Source organism: Alligator mississippiensis, chromosome 5, assembly GCF_030867095.1.
Source record: "Alligator mississippiensis isolate rAllMis1 chromosome 5, rAllMis1, whole genome shotgun sequence".
NCBI lineage: Eukaryota > Metazoa > Chordata > Crocodylia > Alligatoridae > Alligator > Alligator mississippiensis.
This window is the reverse complement of record NC_081828.1, coordinates 111,107,133-111,125,618: the sequence shown is the minus strand read 5'-3', so window position 1 is coordinate 111,125,618 and position 18,486 is coordinate 111,107,133. Positions and strand designations below refer to the sequence as shown.

The following is an 18,486-nucleotide window of genomic DNA, read 5'->3' as shown; positions in this document are numbered from 1 at the left end:
CGGGAGAGACAGCTTGGAAAAAATGTTAGAAGGAGAAATAATCATTTTCTCCTGATATGACTGACTAGATGAATACATGAACATTTTTGATTGTTAATGGTTACTTAATTCAGTTTTTTTAGGGTTGTTTTTTGTTTTTGTTTGTTTGTTGTTTTTGGCTTTCACAGTGTTTTATGGACACCGGTGACAACATACAGGGCATGGACAGAAGTGGAAATTTTTGCCAAATCTGGCCACAAAAGGCAGTCTATAGCCATGACCAAACTGAAGTACATGGATACAGACCACTTCAAAAATGGCCGATCGCATGAAAATCTGAACCCTCATTGCATGAGGAGTCAGATGAAGATATTAAAAACCTTCTGTAACTTGTGTCTGTGCTGCCTCCCACTGTTTTCAGAATGGGAGGGGGGGAAAGGGAGTGGAGGGAGTTTGGTCTGGGATTTTTTCAGACCCTGCTGGAGGGTGGGCTGGGTGTATTGGAGCCTCCCTGAGGTAGGGGGGCCCCAATTCACCCACCCCACCCTCCAGCACTGGCTGCTGAACTGCTAGAACCAGCCCCCTCTCCTCTCTTTCCCCCTTCCAATTCTGAAACAGGGACAGGCTATGAGAGAGGAGGGGCCATTGCTAGGGAAAACTGACTGCAGGCTGAAGGCAGCAGCTAGATTGCTCTCCCCCCCTGGAGCCAACAGTGAATTTCTGTTTGGTCTGGGGGATCGCTGTAACTCAGATTGCTTCCTGCAAATCATTCTCAGACACAGAAGAGAGCTGCACTTCTGTCTGTGCCAACAAAGCCTAAAAAGATGTGCTATTCTTTAATCTAAGGAGGATTCTCATGTTCATATTCTTCTTGATTGTTCCACTCTCAAGCTCTTCCAGCTGTAAATGAAGTCCTTTATTAGGGAAACATTAAGATAAAGTGTTCATAATATATCTAGCAATGAACAGACTAAAAAGCTTGTTAACAGAAGCTTGTAGAAGAGAAATTATTACCACCAAACTCCAAGCTAATTTTCCACACCAGATCTCAAGATATCAGTAAGAACAGAGAGACATGGATACTGCCCTTCGTAAGACAAAATATTAGTAGAAAGGAAGCTGTAGTAGGTACTACAAGGTCTCAGAGATATGATACAGCCTTCTTCTGTGGATTTCCTGGTACGATCTGGCAATAGGCAACTTGTAATTCATTAGGCTTGATATAAACTATGGACAAAAATGAATAGTTCCCTTTTCTCCTTTTAATTTTGTTTGCATATACCTTTACTTGAACAAGTAAAATTAAAGATATAAAAATAAGTTATGATGAAAAGATGTACTGAACACAACATAACATAATTCTCAGCCTTTTTTTGAATGTCGTAGAGTGCACTCAGTGCTCATGTAAATGAAGGGGTACTGAGAACCTTTCAAGATTGGGCTTATAATGAATATTTGCTACAGCCCCTAACAAATATTTTCGGATACTTTTTAGGGAAAGAAAAAGCTTGGTATGGGACAGTAGAATATGTACCAAATCAATTGCCTCTACTGATTCTTTAGAGAAGGAATCCATTTCATCTGCCTCAAAGAGTATCCTTTAGCAAATTACAGCATTTGCACAGTTTCTGCTTTTGCCAGCTCTCCTTTTATACCATTATGGAAGACTCCCCATCTTTCACACTGTTGTCTTCTTATCTTTTTTGATTTATGTTTATCCTCTTTGCAGCATATTTTATAAAGTGTTTTAGCTTTTGACTTTTGAATCATCATGGTACAATGTTTGCATTAGAATAATCTCTTGTGTATGAAGAACTTCTGTTTCCTATGGAATTTCTTGTGCTCTGTTTAAAATACAAAAAATATGAACAAGGGAGTGGGTATTCTAGTAATGTAAATAATGCTGTTTGCTATTCTCAGAACGTACATATGGTAACAACAGTGATCCAGACTTTTTCATTTATGTGAACATTCTGTTTCCAGTCTTAAATGGAACAATGGTTGTCCCTACACACAAAAAGATAGATCTTCTGCTGTGGCTAGAGAGTGCTATACATAGTTCAACAGAAGATTGCAAAAGTACACTTGGTCCTCTTCTTGTCCCAGGAATTCTTTCCATGTAACAAGACTTCTCTGATCTGCAGTAAAATACCCATAAGGATATGACAGAAAAGATAGCTGATGCCAAAAGGAATCCAATATGGTGACTGTGCTATACAAGGATCTGCTACTCAAGGTAGATCTCATAGGTGCTGGTTCTACCAGTTTTAGGATTGCTTTCTGTCTGTGGAGTATCATAAAGCACATTGGTTGAAATTTCTTGTTCAGTTTTGCTACTGAATCGAATTTCCTTGTCTTCACTAATTACACAGAAAGATTCTTAACATCTTTTTTTTCAATATTTCTGCTGCTAATTAAAGAAAACACAACATAATATATAGGGTTTTTTCATTTCTTTTTTTATACAACTTTACCCTGTATTAATTGTTTTCATTCTAGATGCGATGGACTAGCTGGTGGCAGCTTGGTCCAGGGGTTTTGCCAAGTTCTAATGTCTACTTTCAAAGTAGGAGGCCAAACTCTGCATTCAGTTATGCTTATGCAACCACTGACTTCCACTTGTGTCCTATATCCAGGGATAACATTTCTATTTAGGGCCCAATCTAATGGCCAGTGAAGTCAAAGAAAAGACTTGCTGATTTCAACAGATGGTGGATAAGTTCCTTTACCATTTCAAATGGGATGTGATAGTGAAATGGATCCTATTAAAAACAGTGTGCTGTGAATATAGACTTGCTGACTCAATCATTAGGATTATTAAAGGACATAATCTAATCCTAAGTAAATTATTCCATGTCCTTTAAGCCATTCAATTTGGCTGGTTAATATAAACTTTGCTCTTTGTTTTAGTGAAGTTACTCTGCAGTGACAAGCATGTATCTTCTTCTCCAATAACTGAACTAATAACCTAATACTGTTGCCAAAATTGTGAAGTGGCATCACCATTTATATAGGAGATATAAAACTATGTCTCTTCAGATTAAAAAAAATATGTTAAATTATCCAAAGAGTAAAAAGATAGACCTAGGCTTTGCAGCCTGTACACTTTTCTAATCGTGTCTGTAGCAATCGGAAGGGGATTCCTCTGACACACTATATCTATGCTGTATGGTGTTTTCAGAGCAGTCCTTCACTACAGTCCCTTGGGGACCATTATAAATTTATGACTGCTACAATTTATGCCAGTGTCTGAAATAGTCCTTGGATGCCCAAGGGGTCAACAAGCACAAATTTTGGACCAAACAATTACCACTGAAGTATTTGTCTTATTTCATCAAAACTTTGGCCCATAAAGGCCATTATCCTTATGTTTCAAATGGATGTGAAAACTGATGAAAAACTTAGCTAGTTAATGCACAAAGTAAGAAGTGAGGAACAGGTTCATTTCTGTCCACTGTAAGTCATCATACTGCACCATGAAGCAGGAAATGTGATTATTTGCACCTAGCAAAACTATACACTTTATTAATGATAATAAAATTATTAACCATGATAATTGAAGCACTCTTAATAACCTGGAACTATGTGCATTCTGAGGTACAATGACTTCCCCAGCAATATTAATCACTTAACAAAATCTAATGCTGCAAACCTACTGGGAGAGGGGAATGTTATCTTTCACACCTTTTTTCTATCAACTTAAAATCTTCTGTTGCTGCAGCAGCACTGGATAGCATTGAATTCTTCAATGATTGTATGCACACAAATGACATGGAATCACCACCATAAATAAGGGACATTTTTTCTCTAGATGATTTACAGGTTATAAACCTGCCTGCACCTTTATTAAATCTGAAAACAGATTAAACTGAGCTGATTAACAGAGACTTCAAACACAGAGGCACATTCTATCATAAGAGGGTCTTAAACAAAGCCCTCCTCTCTGTACCCTCCCACTGCATTCATTTGCAAATCACTGTGTGCCTAGCAAAGCCTGCACTCCCCCCAGCCCCAAACCTTCTCATGTTGAGCACTGCGGCTCCATCAACAGTAATATCTCTCTCTGTGAGAGATGTTTCTTATTAATCAGGGGCACTGAATGGAAACCAATCAGATAGAGAGTCCCTTTGGCTCCGGCTCCCTGCCTGCCTGAGTTAAAAGTGATGCTGAGAGAGAGGGAGCCCTAGTTAGGTGCAAGTACATACAGCAGTGGAGATACTGTAATAGGCAGAGGAGAAAAAGCAGACAGAGAAGCATTACTGGGCAAAGCTAGGTTCACATTGGAAAATAAGGTAAGTGGATTAACTTTCTTTAGCCTTAATTTTTTAAAGCAAAACATGGAAACTTTCTTTAAAAGAGGATATTCAGACTATTTATTGTCCTTAATTGTTACCCATTCTTTGTAACACAGACAGCATAAGGGGATTTTAAGTAGTTAGTTGAATAAAAGTGCAATAGGTTGTGGAAAGTTTAAACAAAAAACTTGCAATTCAGTCCCTTGAATTCTACAACATATGTATGGGGTCTGGTTTACATACATTAGGAAGCATGCTGGTTAGTAAGAGAATCTTACTTTTGTTCAATTATATCCTATATATAAATATTAGGATGCATATATATACATATATATATATACATATATATATGTATATATATGCATCCTAATATTTTTGTGCAAGGTATTTTCTCTCCACTCCTTGGTCTCTACTGCAATCCCTCTCTATCTTTATTCTCTATTTGTATGAGAAATATGTAGTCAAAATTTACCCCAGATAAAAGGATAAGTAAAGAGCAGGTTTAAACCATAATTTGAGTAAGCCAAGGATATTTTTTTCCTGAATTATAAAAGCAAAATGCTTATTTTATTCATATTTGGTACTAGGGAAATAACAGTCAGTTAAGATGGGTTCAGAGATCCTGAGAAGTAAGGGTGATGCTCTTTGGAATATTCAGAGCAATAAGTCAAAGTCAGTAGACTTAAAGTATACAGCTGTTTTCTAGACCTGGTAACTAACAGCCTAGCCAACTTAATATGTAAATATTACATTGGATGAAAACTGAGATGGAAAAAGCAAAATTGATCCTTTGATTCCAAAGTAACCTACAGAATGCAATTACTTCATGAATAGTATTTTCTTTTTACATATGCAAGAAATGTGCAATCACACCAATTTAATTTCAGTGAGCATACAAGCCTCAAACAAAGAATGATGAATACCAACTGTAAAGAAATCAATACTCCTTGCAACCGTATGGCAGTGTGCATACTGTAGCAATTTATTGTCTTGCAGACAGTTTTAAATAATGAGTCAGGATAATAGAATATGAGTTTGGTCAGGGTAATTTTCATTTGCAGTTGACAAGTTTGCAACTAGGTGCTCAATTCTGTTGCCACTGAAGTCAATGGTGAAACTCCAATTGATTTTAATCTGAGCAGGACCATGCCCCAGAGCTACATACTCTATCTCAAGTTTCATGAGACATGGATAAGTGAAGCATTTAAGTTAAAAAGTCAATGAGTATTCTAGCATGAGGTTTAACAAAGCTTAGTTGATATGTCTTACATATTAATGATACTGTACACAATATCTGAGTTTGTTGAGGTCAATTTTTTTAAGAATCATTACTTTGAATGTTAAATATGGGTGATAAGAATTACTTTCTAAAGGTGAACAATGGCCCAAACATTTTATCTAGGGATATTTTGGGTATTTTGTCTGTTTATATTTTCTGAGGGTTATTTGGAACCTCACAAAGGAAATATGATAGTCTTAATACAGGCAGGCACATAGTCTGTACTATATGTCAAGAGGGCAGTTTCAATATATTTTATTCCCATGTGAGCTTACTATATAGTAGGTAGAATTCAAGGTATAATTACATGTGACATACTGTAAATAATAATATATTTCATATCAACAAGAATATTATGCAGTAAACTTTCATATGCAAAATATTATGCAATAAAATGACCGTAGGAGGAACAAGTCCTTAAAAGTTGAATAAGTAATATTGATCTTAACTGAAGAAATCTCTCTCTCTTACTATATAGAAAAGTTGTATTTCTTTCTTGTTAATTTTTAAGTGCTAGACAGGTATGATTTGAATAATCCTGGTTAATTGATATATACATGTCTGCACAAAGAAGCATAATTATTATATTGCTAAAAACATGGATATTATATAAACTAATTCATTACATCAACATGCAATGTGTTTTATATATAGGTATAAAGAAAACTTGGGAAGCAAAATATGGAGAAACTATATCTTTTTCTCCCTGCAGCTTATCTAAAGAGTTATTCGTGTTTTCAGTGCAGAGCTTCTTATATTTGCCTTCTGAACTGGCCATTCTAAATAAGGATTGAAATTCCAGTTATCCTCATCTAAAGCAATAGCTCCTTCACAGAGGCATGGACTTTATCTGATTGCTTGTCAGTGGAGATATTGTAAAGTATGGTAGTTATCTGGGGCTAGACGAAATATACTGTGTGATATAATTAGATCAACCAATGAGAATAATTTAGTTTCCCATCTCTGCCAAATAAAAGATAATGACTTAACTAGCTGAAATGTAGGTTCACTAAGACCTTATTTATGAGGTTACAACGACAACCAAACTAAACCAAGAGAACAATTGTAGTACTAACATCTAACTGTGTTTCCAAACTGCAATGTTTCTGAAAGCCTATCCAGTCACATAGGTCACAGGAAATCAGCTGGCATAAACTGGTGGAGGGGGAAGGGTGGTAGAGAGGACACTAAAGAATTTGGTTCAAAATTCCCTCTGAAGATTTTCCAAGATGATAAACTAATTTCAGCTTAATATAAGGAATACTGCCTGCAACTTGGAATTATTTGGTCCTTAAGGGCACTGTTATTTTGATAATTAGGTTAGTGTTTATTGGAACACAGAAATATAGCAAACATTTTCAAAGTAGTACAGAACTTTGATCCTGTCCTTATTTCTTCTTATTCCTTATTTTCAAAGAGTTCCAGCTGAGTGGCAGATCCTTATTAGAACTGAAAACTCATTGTTCAAAGAGTCACTGTATAAAGACACTCCTAGTTCATGAACAAAAATTCCATATGTACAGAAAAATCACGTCCAGAAGTGGGGTAGTATTAAATATATCATTTGTATAAATTTCTGATCAAAACACCTATTTCTATGCGGAAACAAAATGTCTATACAAATATGCTTCTCCTACTCCTATCAGAGTGCCTTCTGAATGTCTACAGCTAGCACCAGGTGCTACACACAAATGGTATCTGCAGAAACACAAACATTTGAACATGAATAAGGATGTTGGAGTAGAAACTGACTGCATTTTGTGTGTTTGAGTTTATGAAAAGTAATTTTGCAAGAATAAATCCCAGATTTCCACAAAAAGAAAAAATGAAGCAAAGGAAAATGACTCACAAATCTGAACAAACAGAATATTGGTAAGAGCAGTCAAGCAGTATTTTAATAACTTGTCCCTTTCACTTTTTAAACAAATATCAAATTGATGGCAAATTTTACTGTAGGGGAAAAGGCAGGTTATTGTGTTGACTCTCTGGGAGCAAACATGATAAAAAGATCTGATAGCTTAAAGGCCTTTCACTTTAGAAGCCTAGTAGATATTTGTCTTGAGTGACTTCATAAGAAAGAAACATTTAGGTCAGATGACTGTTCATGTCATAAAGAAGAAGCAGTGAAGGTTCATTGCTAGTGGAAATAAACTGGCTGTGGTCAGTCTTAAACTATGATATTCAATAAGCATTCTGTTACAGACTTCAGAGGACTTCAATGGAGGAAAGACAAAGCTCCCAAAATATACAAACCATAATATATGTTGTAAATTAAGTTCTGGAATAAGTTCTAGATCCAATACTTGCTCTATTCAGGAACTCTACTTGATAAGATGTAATTATAAAAAAAGATTAACAAATTAAATGTGTCATGGATACACACTAAAGACTCCAAAGTAGATAGGTAGTGTTACCTCATTCATTTTACCATGCAGAGACCACTGGAAAAGGAGCTGAGGACTTGCATAAGGTCACAAAGCAAACCAAAGAAAGGTACTAAACCATTTTTTCTCTCTCCCCCAGGGTCTTATTTAGTTTCATATGCTGCTTTTTGTGGAATTATTAAAAAATGTCTTATTGTGGTTTAATAAGAATAAAAATCACTCTTTTTCAAAAGCATGCTTCAATAGGTGTAGTAGGGGGAAACATAAAGCAGTTACTAGTATATGGCACAGTAAGTGTTCAGACCCTAGTGAAATATAGCTTTCTATATTTGAATTTCACATCCATTGCCAATAGTGAGATAGAAAGGATGCTTCACATGTAAGAACTTGGTTTTCCTTGTCACACACAAACATGGAATTGCCTTGTTTTTGGTATTTATTACAGAAATGCTTAAACACAAATAGGAAGTTAAAGGTAATAGTGTGATGCAAATCTGATGGCTATTAATTTAATTTAGGTTGTCTGACTGCCACAAGCCCTCACTTACAGAAGATATTGACTTGAATGGGAGTTCTGCTTAAGTGAAAAATTACAGTTTGGGACCACACATGTTATTGATCAGATTTATTTATTTATTTTAATATATAGATTTTTTTTCTGGTTCATCTAATGAAATTGAGGAAAAGCTCCTGAAGATTGCAGAGTAGCTAATCGTACTTTTTTTGTTTTCTTTTGTTTTTTTTTCATAAAATCCACCAAATACTTTAGGGGAAAAAAGTGCACATCTATGCACATTAAGGAAAACTACAGACATTCTTTATCGACCTTGTAGAACTTCTTGACAATACTCGCAGACATTCAGCTGATGTAAACTGTCACAACTCTATTGAAAATCATTTACAGTTTATACTAGTTAAGAAATCTGCCTCTCTCTATGTGCATTCTATAGCATACTATTTAGGTATGTTTTTATTTACTCCATTACTTTAGGAAATTGAAAATCAATTGCATGGGTAATGAGTGGTCCAGAATCCACCATTTTTTGCTCATGAACAGTACACTTATTGGTACTCCTTAATAATAAATCCAGGGAGTGTGAGATTGTTTTATAAATGTTCATTACTGGAAATTAAAAAGCCATGCCTTGTAACAGGTCAAAATGTTTAAGCTCAAATGATTATTATGTGTAATATCTTCCTTTTTTTCCCTCCTGCTTCCTTAATCATTCAGTATATGTCATTCACCTCTTGATGCAGGGGGAAGTGGGGAATACATGTGTATCATCATCTAATTTGAATTAGAGAAAAATTCTATACATAACAATAGCAAATAAGATTATTTTTCACATATAGCAGTTACATGTTATGATCAGATGGTGCCAGTACATTGTTTTTTAATATGAATTTAATAAATCAATGTCATCCCAACTCATGGATGAAATTTGTCATTCTTCTTATCGAATCAAGCACAGTTCAGGCAATGTCATGGAAAGAATGATAAAAATCACTTTTAGGATAAAGCGGGCACCAGACTCAGATGGTTTTCTATAATATTTACAATGTTGTACGACAGTGTATCTATTCATGTTGTCCTCCATCATACAGTGATAATTCAGATATCCCATTTTGTACAGAGAAATCATCAGGAAACAATACCTGGTGATATTTTTTTCTTTCTGTCTTTATTTTTTTGAGGGTAGGTGATTCCTACTCTGTTTATATGCAACTCACTGAGATGATTCTACCCTTGTATTACTTAACAAGCTCATTTAAAACTTATTGTTGATTCAAGAGGGGGTTTCTATGGTCATTTAACTTATTTGTCAGACAGCATTATGTGGAGCAACTTGTGACTCTGCCAGATTCTGCAGCCCTTACTCAGAATGAAAAGCATTTAGTAATGAGTATAGTTCCATGGAAACCAGCAGAATATTCTCTTTAGTGTAAGTAAGTGTTGCAGAAACGGACAGCTTTAAATTATCTCTGTCTGACAAAAATATGGTATGCTTGCAAACTAAAGAGTAAAAATAAATAATTCTCACGCATATGTAGTGCCTGCCTCTCTTGCACGGTCTGCAATGGTCCATGCTTCGGCAAAAGAAAATTCATCATTTAAAAACAATATGGGTTTGAGGAAAAGCAGGATTACATTTAAAAACTAAAAATCCTAAACCTTCATTATCATCCTCTCTTGTTGGTAGCACCTGAAAGACTCAGTCACAGATCAGTGCCACAGGATACATTCAAATGCAGAACAAAAATAGGGTCTCTGTCTCTGCTTGAAACAGCTTACAAACTGTGTGACACACGCATTGCTTTGTGGCTAAAATGCATCTTAGGACCACATGTATAATTTGTTTTGGAAAGGCAGGATGGCCCACTAACTGCTTCTCTTGACACCTGGAGGTATAAGAGCTAGGTTTCATTATTATTCTCAACAAGACCAAAATGTATGTACCCTTTATAAAATATGGATTTCTCAAACAGTTAATTTCCTGATTAACATTTTAGTACAGAGAATGCCTCAGTTCCCACTTGCCCTCCGAATTATAATCCTGCAGATATCTCTTCCTATTCGCCATGGTACAATATCCTTGAAGCAAATATAGAAACAACCAACATGGAAAATCAAGATAAGCAAAATATTTGAGGGTTTCTTTGTTTTTTATGTTGTTGGTATCTACCAACATAGTTTAGAAGATGGGGAGTGACAGTGACATTGACCAGTCAGCTCACTGCAAACCCCTAGAATTCCAATAGGCCAAGAGACTACAGATCGTGACATGCTTTAATGTGTTTGTTCAGTAATGGCAAAACTATCCCTGAAGTCAGAAAAGGAGAGAAGGGACTGAATAGGATCATGAATTAATTCTTTGTTAGTGTTTAAATAAAAGGGGGAAAAGATGGTTATCCTGGGTTTTAGGCATCTCTTGGCATTAATTAAAACCTAAACAGTAAAATAACCTGTCCCACCTCTGCTGCCCTCCATACCACATTATAATCATCAGTCTGCATACATATGTAAAAACCGTATTCATTACTAAAGGCCAATCATTGTGTCATCCTTGTGGGCACACAGTATTTGCATTTAACTTCACCAGCAAAATACCACCCATCTGGTAAATGTATAAAAGCAAATGCTGATGAAGAACTCTAAAATGGACTATCAAAAGGATTAGTGTTCCTGACAGAAATGTGCTGATTTTGGTATACAGGGAAGATGTTAATTTTCTGTTAATGCTACAGGTTCAAGTCATTATTATTTTTCATTTACTTTTAGTTGAAAAAATTGATTCATACTTTTCAAAGAAAGAATGTCCAAAGAGACCCACCTACGAATTAGCAGTTACACTATGGCTACAGAAATTCTAAATGACACTAGATGACATTGCTATTCATTGCTTTTTAAATAATTTTGTTTAAATGGATATTTCAGGTGAGATTTAACTGAAATCTCACCAGCTACTCCATTATACTTTTATACTGAGGCACAGATTTGCAGTTATGTTTGTCATCTTTGTACAGGAGCTAAGAGTAGCACGTTACTGGTGTTCTCCATTTATAAAAGAACGTGAACTTCATGGATGTGAATATTTTCCTACCAAAAAGTTATGGGCACCTGCATAGTTTTAAATTTTAGTCGAGGGCCCAACATTGATGTTTTTATTATGGCTTAAGAGTTCCAGTACTTATGACAAAATGAGAATCTCACCTTCCATATTTGAAAAGAAAGTACGTATTGCCAAAATTTAAAACAAAATTAACTTGGTGTAATTTGTGCAGTTAAGTCTTCCCAAATCTACAGACAACCAGAAATAGCAGCTTTGAGACGTATGATGTCTGGAGCTGAAGAGATGTTGGGGAAGAAGGTTTCATGGCACACTTCTAGTGCTACTCCAAGAGCACAAGATGCTAGTCTACAAGGTTGATGCCTTAGGAGGCCTTGCCTTGTCTAGTTGTATGGCATTCCAAGATTACCTTGTCTAAGACCTGATTTTGACTTGAACCATTCTAGGAACTAAATGAGCTATTGTTAAAATCAGAACAGCTGTACATTTTGCCCATATATTCATAACACCAACAGCATTTGAACCACTGATTTGTAAAGTATGAAAGCTGCTACATAAAACTATATTCTATTAAAGAATATAAATAGGGGAAGATTGCTGTAAAATGGAAAATAAATGAGTCGCATTAATTTTCTGCTCCCCTCACCTCAAGTTGATTAGCACAAATTAAATTTCATGCTAGTCAGCCTGAGCATTTAGCAGGCAATAAAGAAATCCTGAATTTCTAGAGACTGTGGTAAAGCATATATTTGTTCTCTTTGTGCACAGCATGAATGTCATGAAAACCATGCATGCATTCACAAGACCTTGGCATGGCAAAGACTCTTATGGAATATATCCTAGCCAGTTCCAGGTAAGGTGAGGTAACTACATGTATTTGGCTAAAGGAAATATAGGTTTCCCTCACTTTATGCTGTATATACATTCCTGGAAAATGGTACATAACTTGAATTTGCATAAAGGGAACCCACTTTACAATGTAATAAATAGGAATATGTTCCAAGACCGTGACTGTACTGACCCCCAGGCCCATTTTTACCATGTTTTTACAATTTTAGTACTCACCAACAGCAGATAGTACACACAAGCACAGGGTGGTGGTGAATGTTACCATAATGGAGATGGCAACTACAGAAACATGTGTCATAGACAACAAGCGAGGAACACAAATCCACACAGAAGACTATACACCACACTGATCACATGAGAGTGAATTTACCTCACACATAATAAATTTTTGGTATAAAAAGGGTCATTGCATAAGAGCGAATTCGCACATACAGAACCCGCATAAATTGAGGGAAATCTGTTGGCCATCTCAGGTTTACAGTTTTCAGCAGCAAGCTCAGACCGGTAAATACCACAGAGGAAATCCCAGGACAACTATTGTTCTGAACACCTCACCAATCTAAAAAACAAAATTCAAGAAAATGAATAAACCAATTAGATATAATCTAGCGTTTTTCTTGCTCATCCAGCCCATCACACATAATAACTTAATACTCAAGATTCTAGTCCATGAGAGATATGCCAGTGATTTAAGCTCTCAAGGACATAGCTAATCCTGTAGAAAAGTATACATGAATTCAGCAGTCCTCATACAGCACTGGCTACCTGCCTTTCTAAGGAAAAACTAACACTGTTTTCTTTATGGGGGCAACAGCTAGGTTACTCCCATTTCTTCGAGGGGACACAATTTTCTTTCATTTTTTTTTCATTCCACCAACACACTCTTTTGGAAATAAACAAACAGCCTCATGCTCTCATCTGCTATTTTTCAATTAAATGCCCTTTTAATTTTTCAATGCAAGCTGGATTTCATGACTCAGATAATTTTGAAGGAACTTCTTATCTCATGGAAATCCAGGGAAGAAGGAAGGGAGTCTAGTAACAAGGGTATTTATAATCTTGGTTTGGTTATGTTTTATAATCTCTATTAATTAGTTACAATTTAATTTTTCCTAGTGATAAAAACAGGACACATGGCATTAGTTTGTTCCCAGGTGACAAGTACTTCTTTCACAAAACTTATCATCAAGCATGGGAGCATGAACAGAGAACCAAATACCTCTCTTACCTCTAAAAGATGCCAAATGCTGAAGTATGGTGAATGTTGCCTAGATTATAGTCTTCTTCTGTGGAAAATTGGGATTACAGTAAGTAATGCAAAACAAAACAAACAAAAACCCTGAGGGGTTTCACTACCATCAACAATGACCAAATACAATATCGTTGTGGTCTGCTGAAAGACAAATTCAAATTCCTCAGTCAAAAAAAAAAAAATCTTGTATTCAAAATGAATAGAGGAGGTCAGGAACAAATTAGAAGAGAATACTACCTGAGGATTTACTGGAGTGGTACAAAAACATGGCCTCACTTTAGAGGTCATATCCTAAATTTACTGTTTTTTACCCAGAAACAGATTTTTGTTTTTCTAAGCAAATAAAAAGCTCTTTTTTTAACCTTTAAAACCATTATAATTTTCATAAAATATGGCTAAAAGGCCTCCTTAATAGGACATATGGTAATTTTAGAATTCATTTTTCCTAGTTAGTTATTTTTAACATAGGAAATTACAGGAAAAATGGGGACATTTTCACATTTCACATTTTCACAGTTATGAAAAAGATGAGCTTTTTCACATCACCATATTTAGGAATCCTAGAAAAAAAAAAAGCTATTAAAACCCCTAGTTAAAGCCGTTCAAACTTCAGTAGGTAACATTTTTGTATTTGCATTGATGTATTGTTTATCAAGTTAGTTCTCTTTAAAACTGCTTGCAAAACAAATCCAAATGGAGCCTATGAAAAGGGATAGATAGAAAACGGTGGTAAATAGAAAAAAAATCTATACATTTAAAAACCATGCAAATTGAAATGCCAATAAAGAGAATGAGCTGACCTGAGGGAGAAGAGATATATGCACTGTAAGCCAATTAACACATTCAGTTTGTTACTGGAAACAAATCATTTTGCGTGCCTTTGGGGTGCATGTATCACAGCAAAGCAGACAGGGAGATCTTAGAAAAAGTCCATGAACCTCAAAAGACCACACAAAGGCAACATGTATACCATGGGAAGCAGCCTGCATACTCCTGCCTTACACAATTTAGGAGAAACTATGCTGCTTTGATCTGCATTTAGGGTAATGTTTCCCAAATATATATCAATGTCCACATGGCACAATACAGTCCATACAAACATGACATCCTAAAATATAAAATACCATTACAACAACTTTTTAAAATATTTGATGAGAATGAGAGGAAAAGTTTTGTTTTTTTTTTATTTCTTATAAAAAGTGTGGTTTGTCCAAATGTAGCTAAGCAAGCTCCTACTTGCAGAATTTATCTGCACTGGTGATACTTAACTAGGTGATGAAATTCCAGCATTTCACTAACAACAAAAGCATTAACCACTCTTTAAATCTAAAATAATCCATTTGTATATATTGGGAAGGAAACTTATTAGGGCCAATTTTGATAGAACATTGTAAATCTGGCACAACGCTCCTCTTATGGCTAGGTGCAGATATTAAGGGAGGCTAGGGTGAGGTTGCATCACATTAAAAATGACCACCTGATCTAACCTTGTTTGCCCAGTGGCAGACCTTACACTTGGATCCCTAGTTAGGTCAGTCTAAGTACAAACTGTTCAGGAAGGTTAGATTGGTCTAAAAACAGCTGACCCTGTTCAAATTAACTGTACCTCAGAGGCAGTCTAACTAAGATTAGGTTTGGTGAAACTGATCTAACTGAATTTCTGTACATTTGCCAGTGCAGCCCTGGGGCTACACTTTTCTTACCCCCTCCCCTGACATCAGGCTATTTTTGCCACCTGGCCTTTTGCCACGGCCCCAGAAGGACAACCCCACCATAGAACAGCCAGGACCCCACCAAGCCTGCCAAACACCTCATTCTGCCAGCTACTCTCAATGCTGGTTTTACCAGCATTTGCCAGTACCAGGAGCTGAGGACGTAAATCTAGTAGCTCAACACCCCTCCACAGAACTGACAGCCACGCCCCACAATCTGCCTACCGCTCCCCCAAACCCAGTTTACTTCAATCAGGGCCCCAAAACTGATGAAAATATCCCCCAAACTGATAAAACTAGTAAAAATATCCCTGGGAGTGGTTTGCAAGATCAGGAGCAGTTCAGCAGCACTGGGGGTGGAGGAGAGAGTTGGTGGGGTCCTGGGGTTTGATGGGATTGAGAGCCTCTCTGATCCCACCAACCACTCCAAGCCACTCCACAGATCCGGCTATTCCCCTGATCCTGCCAAACCATCTGGACCCCAGCAATGCCCCCACCCCCACGGACCTCACTAACCTCTGCCAATTCCCCCAACACCTCTGATCCCTGCCGGGCCCCCTATGAACCAAGCTAGCCCCCCTGATCCCAACAAAACCTTTAAGACCCCACTAACCTCCCTGAAGACCCCACTAACCCCCCATATCCTTCCAAACCCAGCCTAAATACCCCCCTTTCCCCCCAAACCCATCAACCGCCCCCACAGACCCTGCTGGACCTGCAAGCCTCCCCACCATCTGCCATCCCAAGATAGGATGGCCATTTTTAATTTGATCTAACCTCCCTGAATATCTGTACATACCCTAAGTCTCTAGAAATATATCAGTTGAAGTGAAGTTACTACAAATTAGATCAGAGTTAGGCTTGATAACATATTTGTGGTACCTTGTATTAGTGAACATTCAGAGCTACTTACATATACTTGTCTTCAACCACTGGGAAAAGCAGAGGCAATGGGTAAGAGATGATTTGTGGAAAACTCCTGGGAGGTGAGGTTTCAAGTCAAAGTAGATTTGAAAATACTAAGTAGTTGTAATGGGGGAAATGCACATATACATGATGCACTGATAAACTTTAACTAATAAGATCAAGTCCAAAGTATTAACTAAAGTTATAAAGAGTTAAAATCAAGGTAACAATAGCTCTGAATAGATATAATCATAAAATGTGGAAGTTGATGGAAGGTTTGACATTTACTGTTTTGGCATAAGATCAAGCTTTGCATGGGAATTTGATACATGGGATTTTCCTATCACATTATAACCCCCACCCCCAAAAACCAAGCAAACAAACCTCTTTTAACTCTCTGTTATAATAGCAATATATATATGTGTGTGTGTATATACACATACATATTATTATAACATAGCAATTTGTTATACACACACATAATATTGCTATTATATATATTAGGGCTGTGCAAAGCTTCTGTCCCTGATTCAATATGGCCCAATTTGGTGGCTGAATCTCCGAATCCAAATTGAATCAGAGGACCTTTTAATCTCCCCAAATCAAATCAGAACATTCTGAATTGATTTGGAGAGATTTGGAAAGATTCAGACATAGACACAGCTTTTAATGTTTTTTCTACATACCTCAAGGTAGCAGGTGGCTTGTGAATGCTGTGATGGTTGGGTGGATGGAGCTTCACACAGGAGCATGGGGGACTCCCCAGTGCATTTTGCAGCAGACCTGGAAGTGGACCAGAAGCACTTCCGGTCCACTTTTGGGTTCACTGGGGAGCACACCATCCCCCCCCCCTCCAGCTTGGCGAATGGTGCCTCCTGGGTCTGGGGGGACACCTGGGGTCCCCCCACAGCCCATTGTCAAGCTGGGAGGGTGCAGGGGTGGGGGAAACCCTGCGCACTCCCTGGCAGACCCAGAAATGGACCAGAAGTGCTTCTGGTCCATTTCTGGGTTTGCTGCTGAGCGCACTGGGGAACCCTCCACACTCCTGTGGGATGTTCCATCTGCCCCACCATCGCAGCATTCATAAGCTGTGCTAGTACCTCGAGGTATGTAGAAAAAACTTTTAAAGCTGTATCTATGTCCAAATCGCTGATTCTCAGAATCAGCAATAAATCTTCAAATTCGGATTCGGCCAAATTGAATCAGGGACAGTGATCCAAATCAATGAATTGAATCACTGTCCCTGATTCAGCCTGGATCTGAATTGAATAGGGCCCCCTTTGCAGATCCCTAATATGACACACACACACACACACACACACACACACACACACACACACTGACCACGAGATGAGTTCAGGAAAGGAAGGATGGAGAGCAGCAGAGTAAGGATCCTGGACTTCAGAAAAGCAGACTTCAACTCACTTAGGGAACGCATGGGCAGGATTCCCTGGGAAGCCAGTCTGTTTGGGAGAGGAGTCTTGGAGAGCTGGCTGTACTTTAAAGAAGCCTTACTGAGAGTGCAGGAACAAATCATCCTGATGTGCAGGAAGATTACCAAATATGGCGGGTGACCAGCTTGGCTTAGCAAGGAACTCTTCAGTAAAATAAATCACAAAAAGGATGCTTATAAGTGGAAAGTTGGACAAACAATTAGGGAGAAGTATAAGAGTATTGCTTGGGCATGCAGTGATGAAGTCAAGAAGGCAAAAACTCAATTGGAGTTGCAGCTGGCAGGGGTTGTGAAGGGTAACAAGAAAGGTTTCTACAAGTATATCAGTAACAAGAGGAAGATCAGGGAAAGTGTGGGTCCCTTACTAAATGGGGGAAGCAACCAAGAGACAGGATGCAGAAAAGGTTGAATGCCTGTTTCACCTCAGTCTTCACAGGCAAGGTCAATTGACAGACTACTGTGTCTGGCAGCAGAGTTTGGGGAGGAGATGAGCAGCCAAAAGTAGTGAACAAAAAGGTTAAGGACTATTTAGAAAAACTGGACATACTGAAATCCATGGGGCTGGATGGGATGCACCTAAGGGTGTTGAGGGATTTGACTGATGTGATTGCAGGGCCACTGGCAATCATCTTGGAAAACCATGGCAATTGGAAGAGGTCCCCCTTCTCTGTCATCAATTGCTCTAGTTTCTCCTGTAGGGGTCTTATGCTAGCCTGCACCTTCCTTTTCTTCCCTATATACCTGAAAGAAGACTTTTTGTTGTCCTTAATTTTTGTCACCAGCCTAAATTCTAATCCTTCTTTGACCT

The 18,486-nt window shown here is 37.5% G+C and overlaps 1 protein-coding gene across 2 annotated transcripts in view; it reads left to right on the top strand.

Annotated features, from left to right (window-relative positions):
• The first annotated feature begins 3,998 nt into the window (after window positions 1-3,998).
• CDH9 (cadherin 9) overlaps window positions 3,999-18,486 on the top strand; it is a 133,554-nt gene continuing 119,066 nt past the window's right edge. For both annotated transcript variants that reach the window (XM_059728631.1, XM_014597429.3), the window contains exon 1: window positions 3,999-4,271. The gene's annotated coding sequence lies outside the window, so the exon portion shown is untranslated. The remainder of the gene's footprint in view (window positions 4,272-18,486) is intronic.